Source organism: Anoplophora glabripennis, unplaced genomic scaffold (assembly GCF_000390285.2).
Source record: "Anoplophora glabripennis isolate ALB-LARVAE unplaced genomic scaffold, Agla_2.0 scaffold830, whole genome shotgun sequence".
NCBI lineage: Eukaryota > Metazoa > Arthropoda > Insecta > Coleoptera > Cerambycidae > Anoplophora > Anoplophora glabripennis.
The window spans coordinates 132032-147925 of record NW_019417085.1 but is presented as its reverse complement, the minus strand read 5'-3'; the positions used below and the strand labels follow the sequence as shown (position 1 = coordinate 147925).

General features: G+C 29.6%; 1 long non-coding RNA gene across 1 annotated transcript in view; it reads left to right on the top strand.

The window, feature by feature from the left end:
* The first annotated feature begins 1869 nt into the window (after positions 1–1869).
* The window catches only part of LOC108912067, a 52128-nt gene continuing 38103 nt past the window's right edge, over positions 1870–15894 (top strand). Inside the window, exon 1 of the long non-coding RNA XR_001964524.1 lies at positions 1870–1960. This is a non-coding gene — a long non-coding RNA (uncharacterized LOC108912067). The remainder of the gene's footprint in view (positions 1961–15894) is intronic.

Here is a 15894-nt window from a genome sequence, read left to right as displayed (position 1 = left end):
TATATTTACCTATTCTATTTAGGTCAGGTTAGGCTATTCTTGAAAAACACACATCGGATTTATATTGAGCGCCCAAAAATACATGAGTAAACACACAGCAAACCTTACAGTTCTTTTTTCAATATAATTTTTTTTGCCCTTTTTGGCTCTTTTTAGGGTTTTTGGGCATCAGATTCGCGTTCATTCCCTAAAAATACATAGGAAATCAGTCATCGGGAGAGAGTCGCTATTCCTTATATAGAAAAGTCCCTGCGATTACAAAAAATCTAAACGAGGAAAATTTTTTTACTCTTCAAATTTGGTTTCAGCACATCAAAATCTATAAGAAATGATAAGTTGGAACTAAAAAACAAAACAAAAATTGTCGTTCCGTGTAATTTACCACGTTAAGGCGCGCACTTGCGGGCTCAGCGGCTCATCAACCGCTCACGTAACTAGTGTTGCCAGTGTAGACGGGGTTTTGAGCGTAGTTCGCGCCGACCTCGAGCCGCTCGCTGTGAGTCGACTAGTGTTGATTATTTCAGCGAGCTCAAAGGGATGCTTAGTGTGGACGTGCTTTTTTAATCAAACATCAAACTATGGCGGCCTGGCCGGATGAAGACGTACTTTTATACCTGCGCCACTTAGAACAATCATAGCAAACAAAGTTTCTTGTTCAGACATCTTTCAAATGAATACAGAAACTGAATGGTGCGGTGGATCTGCTCGCGAGCAATGCCGGCTCACTGGGAGGCTCGGGCATTCATTTTTTCCACGAGCGTCTTACGAGCAGCTCATGAGCCGTTCAGCTCGCAAATCTATACGCGGCATAAGGATTTATAGTCAATAAAAAAGTTATAACATACAGTTAGCAGATATTTTTTCTCCGATCGGATTATAAAAAACTTCATTGTTGGAAAAGGTATTAACTTTTTACATTTATAAGTAATATTGATAATTGCGTGTACTCCAGCTAAAAAAAAAGAATATGGAAGCAACCTAAATCAAAAATAAAAGGAGAATAATGTTAAAAGTAAATATTGCAATTTTTTTTAATATTGATTTTACTTTTTGAAAAATGCATTTTTAATTTTGGCTCTTTTAATTCCAATTTTTCCTAAATCGACCGGTATATCTATGTTGCCCTTATTTGGTATTCAGACAAGGAAAATTGTTCACCATCATAAATAAAATAGTTTCATTTAGTTCAAACTTTTTGGCACCGACTGTAAATAACTTAACCAAACATAGTAATCCATTATTCAAAATACCGGGATTTGTTCATACGTCTATTTATAGTCATTTTGCAAGAAGCCTCATTATGAGATTTGCATGTGGCATAGTTTTTAGAAATAAATATAAAAACAGTATAATGCTAAACAAAATTAATCTAACAAGTAAATGCTAAATAAAGAAAAAAAAGACAATTGGGCCTACAAAGGATGTAAAAAATTAACAAATAATATAATCCTTTAATTTGTACTTTTGTAATTTTTATACATTTTTCGTGGAAGAATACATTAGGTTGGGTAAACAATACATAGGTACCGGTACCTATTGTACATAGGTATCTACACATGAGAGTGCTACATATCTATAAGTAATTATTTAGATAATTATTTAAAAAAATATGATTATAAATTATATGTATATAATAATATCAGCAATACCTAGACTAAAAGATGTTTTTGTTGAAAACGTAGGTACCGACAATACAGCTAAATAATACCTATTAGGTACATAAAAATAATTCTATAGGTACACATTTTTGCACGGGAGAAGGCTTTAGTACATACTATGCAAGCGGCAGAATATTTGCTAATATCAACAAAATTAAAATATCCAGAACCCCACCCGAACGATTTAATACGTCAGAAAAAAATAGTCGGTGCCTCGGCATAGTGAAGAGATTTGCCTGAGACTAACAGCATATCGTTTTGCATACATCCAGCAGTTTAGTTGGTGGTTCTGAAAAAGACAAGTAAGTGTTATATATACATTTCAGTATTAATTGTGTCAAATATATATTCTTTGTTCCCTCAAATATTTCAATCCGGTTAAGTACAGCTGAACCTGTAACGAGCTAAAAATATAACAAATCGATTGTAACAAATATTTTAAATTACTTTCAGGACTCTTGTTTTCAAAATTATGTGTATTTAAATAGAGGTATGCATGATTTAAAAATAAATCACCAACGATTCGTCCAATACAGGTAGCTCTAACTTTTAATAAAAGTGCGTATAAATTTAGAATACATTTACCTTTATACAAAGTTATTAAAGGATTTATTTATATATGTATATGTTAATTTATGTAATTTTATATATTTTGAGGAAATTCGGTAAATTTCCCCCTCCTCACGGACGAGATATATTTTAAACATGCTAGCCCCATTTATTTACCAGGAAATATATTTATATTTATTTTAAAATTTCCTCAAGTGTTACATTAATTTTGCTTCATTAGACCTGTACATATCCATGTACCACTAAAGTCCACTTCCACTAAAAGTTAATTATATTACTATTTTGAGTCACAGACACAAATATACAGAGTATCCCGAAATATGGATGTAAGTACATGCCAGTAGCGGTTGCTGAAAATTGAAGTGATATTTTAAAAACTAAGCCTGGGGCCATATCATAATTTTGGGAATGATTTCTATTCTTCTACATAGAGAACTTTCATGACAAAAAAATTCAAACAAAATTAACATACAGGTTGCGATTTTGAAAAAAGTTGTATATACATAGTACATATATATATATATATATATGTACTATGTATATACAACTTTTTTCAAAATCGNTATGTATATATATATATATATATATGGGCGAAACAATTTCTCTCATACTACTAACTAAAAATGCAAATAGATGATTTATTTTATTTTTCACAAAATTAAATTTTCTTTGTAGTAATTAGGTACACCTATTAAATTTTAATTTTAATATTTTATATTTTTAAACCATATACCTAATGCCGCACCTTTATCAAAAATTAAAATTTTGAGAAAAGTAATAGGTAAGTGGTTATTTGTATCTATCAGTCGATAATTTCGAGATCTCAGGGTTGCCAACCCTTAACGTAATTTTTTATTGTGTTCAGAAAAGTGTTTGTGTTTGTTTGTCCTAAGAATTATCTATGTGGTCATCCCCTAAAAAATGGGATGGTTCCAACGTTTTATCATCAAATTATAACCTCTTTAATTTTCACCAACCACACATTGCGTAAAAAATATAAGCATCAAATATATTTAGTTAAATAGACTCCAAAAATATTTGGAAAATATAATTTCCTTACATTTGCAAATACATATTTCCCCTGATAAGATTTTCTTAGGTACGAGTTTTTGAGAAATTCTATACTTTTCTATTTTTTATTAGAAATATCATATTAAGATGTTAATCTACACCCCTCAAAGTACCTCCTAACCAATTTTTGCAGGTTTATTTATATGAAAAAACAAAAAAATAAATAAATAAACAAATGAGTATATAAACATAACAATTTCTGGTAAATTTTCGTGTATTTTAATTATTTTATTTTTTATGCATTTAATATTTTCTATAATAATGTCACAAAAAATCATTTTTGTACGAAAAAATAGGTTTTCCTGTAATCTGTAATAACTGAGAAAAAATTATAGTAAGTTAAACAAAGGAGTTTTAAATAATGTCAATTTTTTTTAAGTTGGTACCTAAAAAAATAGCAGGTTTAATATAATTTTCTATGTTAATCCACACATATAAATCAGAATAGCAAGAAACCTGAAGGGGAATAAATGTGATATTCTGCTCGTTATCAATTTTTTGTTAATTATTTTATGTTGTTGCATATGAAGCAGCAGAGCGATTAATTTTATTATTATTATTAATTATAATTTTAAGTTTAGGTTATGTTAGGCTCGGTTATTTTATTCTGATTACTTGGATTTCTCTCTCACTTCAAAGTCGGATCGAAGATTTAAATTTAGATTTTAATTTAATTCTTATAGAATTTAATATATGAAGATTAATTTCATTTCAAATCAGTCAGCCAAAGAATTATTGCGGAAAATAGTAAATCTTATTCATATCAGTGATACAAGAAGAAACTGCTGGTAATAAGCAATATTTAAAATTTTAGAATTTTAAAATTGTACAACTTTAATCGCCTTAAAACGTTTACTTATTCTGGTGTTTTTATTTGAAATAATATGATTTACTGTGCCTATATACAGGTTGCAACTTTAAGTGGGGGTCAATTTTTTAGGGGCAATAGTACCTACGTGTGCTCTCCTAATACGAATCTGAAATTCTTTTTTTTATCAAATAAATAGCGAGTTATAATTAGTTTTTTAAAATGCATTTTAAAACGTGAATGCCGCCACTGTAATCATGTATTAAAATAAATACATGAATTGTAGGCAATGGACAATGCATGTGAAGGGAGATAGTGCCGGTAAACGGTGACGAAGCGAATAATTTCAGTTGTTGTTCTGCATTTGGAGACTACATCTAACTGCGAATTTGAATGTATTTTAGCGCTGGAAACCATCAATACACTTTTTATTTTTTTGCATTTCATTTATCATTATTGATTACTGCTGGAGTTTTTTGATAGGTTACTTGTTAAGTACTGTTTGTGTGGTGAACACCAAGGGCGTTGCCAGCCAATGGGCTAGGGGGGCAAGATAAGAGGGAGGATGGGATAAATATAAATTGTAGGTACAAATATGTACAATGATTTAAATTTATGTAGAAATATTTTTGGTAAAATCCTTTTAATACAAGAGAAATTTGTAAAAGAAATTATAAATAACTAAAAAAGTAAAGAAATTCAACGAATTAGATAAAACATAATATCGAGTTTTTTGAAAGTTTGTCAATAACTTTATTAATGAGTCTTCAAGGTTGTCAAAAATAAGCTTTCTGTGGGTACTCAATGGATAAACCTATAAAATTAAAAACGTTTTGCTTCCCCCTATGTAAAATTGATGCGTTACACATATAATTAGCTGCACTGTTAAACTTTTATTCTGATTCTGATAGGTAAAAATTATGTTTTTTATTTAAAATTCAAGAGCTAAATGTTTAAAATATGTAATTGTATTATTTTGTAACATAAAATTTTATATATTTTAATTTATTTTCTCAAACAGGTATTATAAATATTTAATTTACTACCATCGTTTTTTTTTTAAATAAAGTAGTGTTTAAATATTCAAAATTAAAGTTTAAGTAAATAACATATTTTAATAAAAATTTCCAATATTTTCTTAGCTTAAGAACACCCTCAACAAAAGTAACTCGCGGCGAGTGGTTTGGAATTGTGCATGCCTTGCGACTAAAGCGCGCCGTTGTTTGAGGTTACACTATTTTTTATAGCTTCTCCAGCGGCGTGGTTGCGTTGTACGAAAATTACGACGGAATTTGAAAAAATAAACTATTGGTCAAATGAAGCCTCTATCAAAATGTAACTCAAAGTTACAACACTGCATATGTCTTAGTTGTAATTTTCGAAGTTTATACCTACTCATCTTTTCAATTTACCAGTTCCAGGCCGCATTTTAATGCTTTGACTTATTTTGGGGATGTATAAATTATCTACATAGATTCACAGGTCAACAAGGGTCAAGAAGCAGACACACTAATATGCATTCCCGACGGATTTTGGTGCGCTGAATCCGAATCTGGCCGCAGAATTGCTTTATCACGTCAGGTTTTTTGGATATCCTAACCTAAAAGTGCAAAAACCCTGTTTTTCGTCATATTTGAGGTTATGTAGTAATGCCATCTATTCTTTAAAAAAATATACATATTATTTAAAAGTACAAGACTCCCTCTTTCGAATGCCGTTGAGTTTGCTCAAATATTTTTTTTTCATTGAGATATCACATGTTGAAATGTTTCTCAATATGCGAAAATCTACTAAGGATCCCTTATACGTCAAACAGTTGATTGCAGTTCAGAAATTTCATACTCAGAAACTTTCAATACATACGAACTCAAATTCACAAACTCCAAATTCACAAACCCCAAACCCACAATCCCTAAACCCACAAACCCCAATCCCACAATACCCGAACCTACAAACTCCAAGCTTACAAACCCCAAGCACACCAACTCCAAACCCACAAACCGTATGGGTATGAAGTTTCTGAATTACAATCGACTGCTTGATGTCTAAGGGATCCTTAGTAGATTTTCGCATATTAAGAAATTGATAAACTTAGAAATTTCAACATGTGATATCTCAACGAAACAAAAAAAGATATTTAAGCAAACTCAACGGCATTCGAAGGAGGGAGCCTTGTACTTTTAGATTCAATGTATTAGTTTTTTGGAAAAGAATAAATGGCATTACTATATAACCTCAAATATAAATCCTTCGAAAATATATATTCAAGTTTCTGCTTCCAAAAAAAAGTTAAATTTTGTTGGTCTGTGACCTAGTGAATCATCCAGGAATTAGGAATTATGGAAGTACTTGAAACCAGTATAATATACAATACATAGACTTATTCATTTCGCAAAAATTTTTCAGTTACATAATACATAACCTACATTAATAAATAAAAGCAGTAAATATTATACAATTATACAAACAATTAAAATGTTAATTTTAGTCATTCTTCTATACTAATTATTTTCTTGATTGGTGGTTTCCAAAAAAATAAACAAAGGAGGTTATTATTTTGGATTATTAGGTGGTTGTCAGGCATTGTAAGTCTCGCCACGCACAAACTACGAATTGCAGAGATATTTTAAATGAACAATTAGGTACTTAAATACGATGCATTTTATAGAAAATTTCAAAGAATAATATAATTATTTGTTCAAAATAATCAAAACTTAAAAGTAACATGTTTTTTTGTAATTAAGATAGTGGCGTACTATTTTTATTGTAAATAAAAGAAGAGTGGGGAACAGGGTTCCTAGGTCATTGGTGATAATGAGAATATTTAAACATAGGTACCGAGGAATTAGACCAAAGATATTCCATAACAAACTAAAATTATTGTTATTTTATCAGGAAGGGTTTCCAGGTAAAGACAAAATAACGAGCGTTCAAATAAAAACGTGGTCGAATTTGGCTCTGACACATTGGACGTAGGGAGTAGCTTATAGCGACCAACTTAACCTCATTTCTCAACGAGCTGTATAGCAGCTGTCAGTTTCAATAACGTTAATGACTATAAGCGTTTNACGATAAAGAAAATTCAAGCTGCAATAGCTGAAGATGAGGATATTCCTAATTTCTCTGATAAGGTTCTTAGAAGAATAATGCGCGACATGAATTTTCGATATTTGAAACCGAATCGGAATAGTATGCTAAAGAGAAAAAGGTCAATACATTAAGTATGTAGTGGATGAGATGGCCAAAGATCGAGGAATTCGTGTACTCCGTTTATCGCCATACCACTGTGAATTAAACCCAATTGAGTGGGTTTGGGCACAAATAAAGAATGAAATCGCACGAAAAAATACCACCTTTAAAATAAACGACGTGAAATTATTATTACAGGATGCTATTAATCACGTCACTGCTGAAACATGGTGTAAGTGTATTGGACATGCACAGAAAGAGGAACAACGTATGTGGGATCTTGATACAACGGTAGAAGTGTTCATAGAACCAGTCATTATTCATTTGGGTGAAGATGATTCTAGTGATAGTGATAGCAACAGTGATATGTGAAATATATAACGTGAATAATGTGATATGTAAGTATTTAAATATATTAATAGTGAAGTGATTATGTGGCAGTGAAGTAAAAGTGTGACAGTGATAATATTCGTGAGATAATTATTATAAAATATGTGAGTATTTAAATATATTAATAGTGAAGTGATTATGTGGCAGTGAAGTGAAAGTGTGTCAGTGATAATATTCGTGAGATAATTATTATAAAATATGTAAGTACCTACTTAAATAAATATATAAACATTACAATATTTTGCGGCGGCGTAAGCCGGGTGGTGGTGGATTATCGATGCCCAAGAGGGCATCGTTTTATAGAAAACACTTAAAATTTAAAAACAAAATGTTACTAAAATATTTTTGAAGTTTTCTCGATAAAACCTCTAAAAATAATAGATGTTATATTTTATTATATTTTTTCCATATTTTCTACATCTTGTTGCCTTTTACACGTCTATGGATTTTCGATCCCCGCACGCCTCATCCTCCTTACTAGTCCAAGAGCTAACGATGAATCACTCTTTATAATTTCGACCGCGGAGTATAGACATAATTGCGTCATCTGCTTTCAAGAATATGGGGTTCATAATAAGGAAAGGCTTTATCAGTATTTCTACACTACGATTGCTCTACACTACCTTTATTCGTTCTAAATTAGAATATGCATCAATAGTCTGGAACCCAATTTATGCTAATCAAATTGCAACTTTGGAAAGAGTACAGCGTAGATTTATGAAATCAGCTGTGTACTTATTGGATGGTATATATCCCCCTCAGGATTTTCCGCATGATCTATTACTTGAGCGTTTCAATATTCATGCCCTTGCTAAAAGATCTGTTTTTCAAGTAATGTTTTTGTATAAACTTCTACATAACATTTTGGACTGTCCAGGTGTTTTAAGTAATATTGATATGAAAGTACCGCTTCTATCAGCTAGAAGTAATAATGTTTTTAGTCTACCCGCAGCACGTAGTAACATCCTAGTAGCATCACCATTGTTCAAATTGTTTCGAAGTACAGTAAGATAGAAAATAATGTCGATGTTTTTTGTTGTATGCCTAATGATATAAAAAATGCTTTACTTATGTAGTCATATCTGTCTTTTATAGTTTGTTTGCCTTTTATTTTGTTCTTTATATCTGTGTTATTTGTAAGTTAGTACTATTTTTTTCCTCTCTCTATTTTTTCATAGTTAATGTTTTGTCTTTTAACTTTTTTTATATTTTATTACTAGACTTAACATATCCTATTATTGGGCATCGCCTGTTGGATGTGTATTTAAATAAATAAANACCATTTTAAACGCTTTTTAAAACGAAAATATTCAAATTGATAGCGGCGATATAGCGCTTTGACAGATGACGTTTAAGTTCATTTGCTATACGCTACGCCCTACGTCCAAATTTTCAGAACCAACTTGACCACGTTTTTATTTGAACGCTCGTTACATGCTGTCTCCTAAAAAACGCCGCAAGTCATAACTCCGTTAGGTATTTATAGTCTAATTTTAAAAAACAAAAAATTAAATGAAATGGCTTTAAATACACTATAAAGGGAGTCTATTAGAGCCTATTTACTTTTTTTTAGTCAACTTTTTATTTCAAATGGCAATATAGTTTTTGTTATTTATTATTGTGCAGATTTGTTTTCCGAATCCAACGATGTATATGAACTTGACTTTTGTAAAGCATTTATTAAAAAAAAGACGACAAAATATTAGTTGTTACAGCATTCGGCGCCTGGTCAATAATTCATGACAAATGTCACTAATCATCTGTGCCATGGAAAACAAAAAATAATACAGCAAAGCAAATAAAACTCAAAAGAGAATTTTGTAGTTAACAGAAAAAAAACAATGCAATAAATAAAAGAAAAACAATTCAATTAAATACATTAACCAATATACAAAGTTCAACGCGATATAACATTAATTAAACGAAGAACAACAAACACAAACAACTAAAGAAACAAATTGTAGCCGTCCTCTATTGCATGTACTTTTTGAGGAATGTATGGCTTGAATTTGTGCATGCTTTTTCAATAACACATGTACAGTTAGTTCCCTTGGATGCTCTAATATTATTAGAAATTTCCCGAATGGAAGTTCTTGGGTTTTCTTCAACGTTAAGAAGAACATTGAATCAATGTTTTCATTAAATTAGCGTTCTTTTCGTTTTGGTTTCTTAAAAGCATCATAGTTTCTCAAATTTCCTTCAGGTCTTACAAATCTACGTGGTTCTGGAACTTCTCTGCGAGGAAATAGTTCTCTGTAAAGTCGTACTCCTAAATCACAATTTTTATTACACCGAAAGTATCTGAAGTACCTACCTGAATCATGTCCGTCAATTGCGATTATTACTCATATATTGCACTGTTGAGCTTATTTCAATAAATAACCCACTGTAAACGACACAGAAAGTGATAATGCGTAAAAACTGGGATACGAACGCTAAAATGACATTTACTTGCTTTGTTGCATTATTTTTTGTTTTCCAGGCACATATGATTAGTCATGTTTGTTGTCAATTAAGCGGCCGGGCGCTAATAATGCGGTATTGACTAATATTTTCATGGTTTTTCTGTAATACATGTTTCACAAAAGTAAACTTTATATACATCGTTCAATTCAGAATAAAAATCTGTACAATAATAAAAAAATCTATATTGCCATTTAAAAAAAAGTTGACTATAGCTTTAAAAAAAAGATAATAATAATTACACTCCAATAGGCTCACTCTATAGAGTTTTTAGAGCCATTTCATATAATTTTTTGTTTTTTAAAAGCAGACTATAACTGACGGAATTATGGCTTGCGACGTTTTTTAGGAAACAGCCTGTATAATAAAAATGTTGAAATCTTTGACATCTTGTATCTCGGAAACGGTGAACTTTTAGATATAGATATATTTGGTAAATCTCATTTGTTTTGACTGCTTGCAAGGATGCCAGTAATACCTGAGACATCCTGTATTATTTTATAGTAAAATGTAATTTTAACGCTAAATGTCTCCAAGTGTAATATCATTACATTCACCAAAAAAAAAAAATCTGTACTATTGGATTATAAATTGGATAATATAATATTGCATAGACCCGATTACATAAAAGACCTTGGAGTTACATTTGATCCTACATTATCTTTTACAAAACATATATACTCCGCGGTCGAAATTATAGAGAGTGATTCATACATAATATACAGGGTAGGAAAGTACCGATGGTCTATCTGAAGTTACGTGAGAGCGATAAAGTAAGCGATAGAAATCCATGCGATAGAGAAGGATGGCTATAATGAAGGCCTCTCATAGTCACCGTCCGTTTCGCCCTTCCACAAATAAGATCCACTTCTTATTTGTAGAAGGGCGAAATGGGCGTTGACTATTAGACGCCTTCATTATAGCCATCCTTGTCTATCACATGGATTTCTATGGCTTACTTTATCGCTCTCACGTAACTTCTGATAGACCATCGGTACTTTCCTACACTGTATACAATTTCGGGCTGTTATCTGTGAGCTGGACGAGAAAAGTCTGATTTTTATGGAATAAGTCACTTTGATCATCATCCGGGATATTCCAAAACCGTTAAGGTCCGAATGATCTTCATTTGTTTCTTTTTACTAATTAATCATTATAAAAAAATTACACGTGCAATCTGTAACTAAGACTTAGAATGGATAATTTTTAATCAAAGAGAAGTGGATAACATTTATTCATAATGATTCATGTTCTATATGGTCTTCAGCTTTTTGAGAATTCACTTCCTGCATTAGGGTCTTGAACTTTCTATATAAAACCACGTTCATCCCGTCCAAATCGGCTAGTCCTACTCCCGACCGCAGATATCACGTCTAATTTGTTTATAACAATCAAATAAAAACCGATAAACAAATGAAGATCGGTGGGGGTCCTTTACAGTTAAAGTACAACTAATAAGAAGAAGAATGAGCTTTACCGCATCAAGATTGGCCGTTTCCACCCCACGTAATATCCGAAATACGATTATTTGTTAATAATAATTGATTATTTATAAATAAACAAATTAGCGCCGCATGAGACGTTGTAGACTTTGATGTACATGCAATTACGAAGAGAACGCACTTTGTCCCNATAGATAGATAGATAGATAGATAGATAGATAGATAGATAGATAGATAGATAGATAGATAGATAGATAGATAGATAGATAGATAGATAGATAGATAGATAGATAGATAGATAGATAGATAGATAGATAGATAGATAGATAGATAGATAGATAGATAGATAGATAGATAGATAGATAGATAGATAGATAGATAGATAGATAGATAGATAGATAGATAGATAGATAGATAGATAGATAGATAGATAGATAGATAGATAGATAGATAGATAGATAGATAGATAGATAGATAGATAGATAGATAGATAGATAGATAGATAGATAGATAGATAGATAGATAGATAGATAGATAGATAGATAGATAGATAGATAGATAGATAGATAGATAGATAGATAGATAGATAGATAGATAGATAGATAGATAGATAGATAGATAGATAGATAGATAGATAGATAGATAGATAGATAGATAGATAGATAGATAGATAGATAGATAGATAGATAGATAGATAGATAGATAGATAGATAGATAGATAGATAGATAGATAGATAGATAGATAGATAGATAGATAGATAGATAGATAGATAGATAGATAGATAGATAGATAGATAGATAGATAGATAGATAGATAGATAGATAGATAGATAGATAGATAGATAGATAGATAGATAGATAGATAGATAGATAGATAGATAGATAGATAGATAGATAGATAGATAGATAGATAGATAGATAGATAGATAGATAGATAGATAGATAGATAGATAGATAGATAGATAGATAGATAGATAGATAGATAGATAGATAGATAGATAGATAGATAGATAGATAGATAGATAGATAGATAGATAGATAGATAGATAGATAGATAGATAGATAGATAGATAGATAGATAGATAGATAGATAGATAGATAGATAGATAGATAGATAGATAGATAGATAGATAGATAGATAGATAGATAGATAGATAGATAGATAGATAGATAGATAGATAGATAGATAGATAGATAGATAGATAGATAGATAGATAGATAGATAGATAGATAGATAGATAGATAGATAGATAGATAGATAGATAGATAGATAGATAGATAGATAGATAGATAGATAGATAGATAGATAGATAGATAGATAGATAGATAGATAGATAGATAGATAGATAGATAGATAGATAGATAGATAGATAGATAGATAGATAGATAGATAGATAGATAGATAGATAGATAGATAGATAGATAGATAGATAGATAGATAGATAGATAGATAGATAGATAGATAGATAGATAGATAGATAGATAGATAGATAGATAGATAGATAGATAGATAGATAGATAGATAGATAGATAGATAGATAGATAGATAGATAGATAGATAGATAGATAGATAGATAGATAGATAGATAGATAGATAGATAGATAGATAGATAGATAGATAGATAGATAGATAGATAGATAGATAGATAGATAGATAGATAGATAGATAGATAGATAGATAGATAGATAGATAGATAGATAGATAGATAGATAGATAGATAGATAGATAGATAGATAGATAGATAGATAGATAGATAGATAGATAGATAGATAGATAGATAGATAGATAGATAGATAGATAGATAGATAGATAGATAGATAGATAGATAGATAGATAGATAGATAGATAGATAGATAGATAGATAGATAGATAGATAGATAGATAGATAGATAGATAGATAGATAGATAGATAGATAGATAGATAGATAGATAGATAGATAGATAGATAGATAGATAGATAGATAGATAGATAGATAGATAGATAGATAGATAGATAGATAGATAGATAGATAGATAGATAGATAGATAGATAGATAGATAGATAGATAGATAGATAGATAGATAGATAGATAGATAGATAGATAGATAGATAGATAGATAGATAGATAGATAGATAGATAGATAGATAGATAGATAGATAGATAGATAGATAGATAGATAGATAGATAGATAGATAGATAGATAGATAGATAGATAGATAGATAGATAGATAGATAGATAGATAGATAGATAGATAGATAGATAGATAGATAGATAGATAGATAGATAGATAGATAGATAGATAGATAGATAGATAGATAGATAGATAGATAGATAGATAGATAGATAGATAGATAGATAGATAGATAGATAGATAGATAGATAGATAGATAGATAGATAGATAGATAGATAGATAGATAGATAGATAGATAGATAGATAGATAGATAGATAGATAGATAGATAGATAGATAGATAGATAGATAGATAGATAGATAGATAGATAGATAGATAGATAGATAGATAGATAGATAGATAGATAGATAGATAGATAGATAGATAGATAGATAGATAGATAGATAGATAGATAGATAGATAGATAGATAGATAGATAGATAGATAGATAGATAGATAGATAGATAGATAGATAGATAGATAGATAGATAGATAGATAGATAGATAGATAGATAGATAGATAGATAGATAGATAGATAGATAGATAGATAGATAGATAGATAGATAGATAGATAGATAGATAGATAGATAGATAGATAGATAGATAGATAGATAGATAGATAGATAGATAGATAGATAGATAGATAGATAGATAGATAGATAGATAGATAGATAGATAGATAGATAGATAGATAGATAGATAGATAGATAGATAGATAGATAGATAGATAGATAGATAGATAGATAGATAGATAGATAGATAGATAGATAGATAGATAGATAGATAGATAGATAGATAGATAGATAGATAGATAGATAGATAGATAGATAGATAGATAGATAGATAGATAGATAGATAGATAGATAGATAGATAGATAGATAGATAGATAGATAGATAGATAGATAGATAGATAGATAGATAGATAGATAGATAGATAGATAGATAGATAGATAGATAGATAGATAGATAGATAGATAGATAGATAGATAGATAGATAGATAGATAGATAGATAGATAGATAGATAGATAGATAGATAGATAGATAGATAGATAGATAGATAGATAGATAGATAGATAGATAGATAGATAGATAGATAGATAGATAGATAGATAGATAGATAGATAGATAGATAGATAGATAGATAGATAGATAGATAGATAGATAGATAGATAGATAGATAGATAGATAGATAGATAGATAGATAGATAGATAGATAGATAGATAGATAGATAGATAGATAGATAGATAGATAGATAGATAGATAGATAGATAGATAGATAGATAGATAGATAGATAGATAGATAGATAGATAGATAGATAGATAGATAGATAGATAGATAGATAGATAGATAGATAGATAGATAGATAGATAGATAGATAGATAGATAGATAGATAGATAGATAGATAGATAGATAGATAGATAGATAGATAGATAGATAGATAGATAGATAGATAGATAGATAGATAGATAGATAGATAGATAGATAGATAGATAGATAGATAGATAGATAGATAGATAGATAGATAGATAGATAGATAGATAGATAGATAGATAGATAGATAGATAGATAGATAGATAGATAGATAGATAGATAGATAGATAGATAGATAGATAGATAGATAGATAGATAGATAGATAGATAGATAGATAGATAGATAGATAGATAGATAGATAGATAGATAGATAGATAGATAGATAGATAGATAGATAGATAGATAGATAGATAGATAGATAGATAGATAGATAGATAGATAGATAGATAGATAGATAGATAGATAGATAGATAGATAGATAGATAGATAGATAGATAGATAGATAGATAGATAGATAGATAGATAGATAGATAGATAGATAGATAGATAGATAGATAGATAGATAGATAGATAGATAGATAGATAGATAGATAGATAGATAGATAGATAGATAGATAGATAGATAGATAGATAGATAGATAGATAGATAGATAGATAGATAGATAGATAGATAGATAGATAGATAGATAGATAGATAGATAGATAGATAGATAGATAGATAGATAGATAGATAGATAGATAGATAGATAGATAGATAGATAGATAGATAGATAGATAGATAGATAGATAGATAGATAGATAGATAGATAGATAGATAGATAGATAGATAGA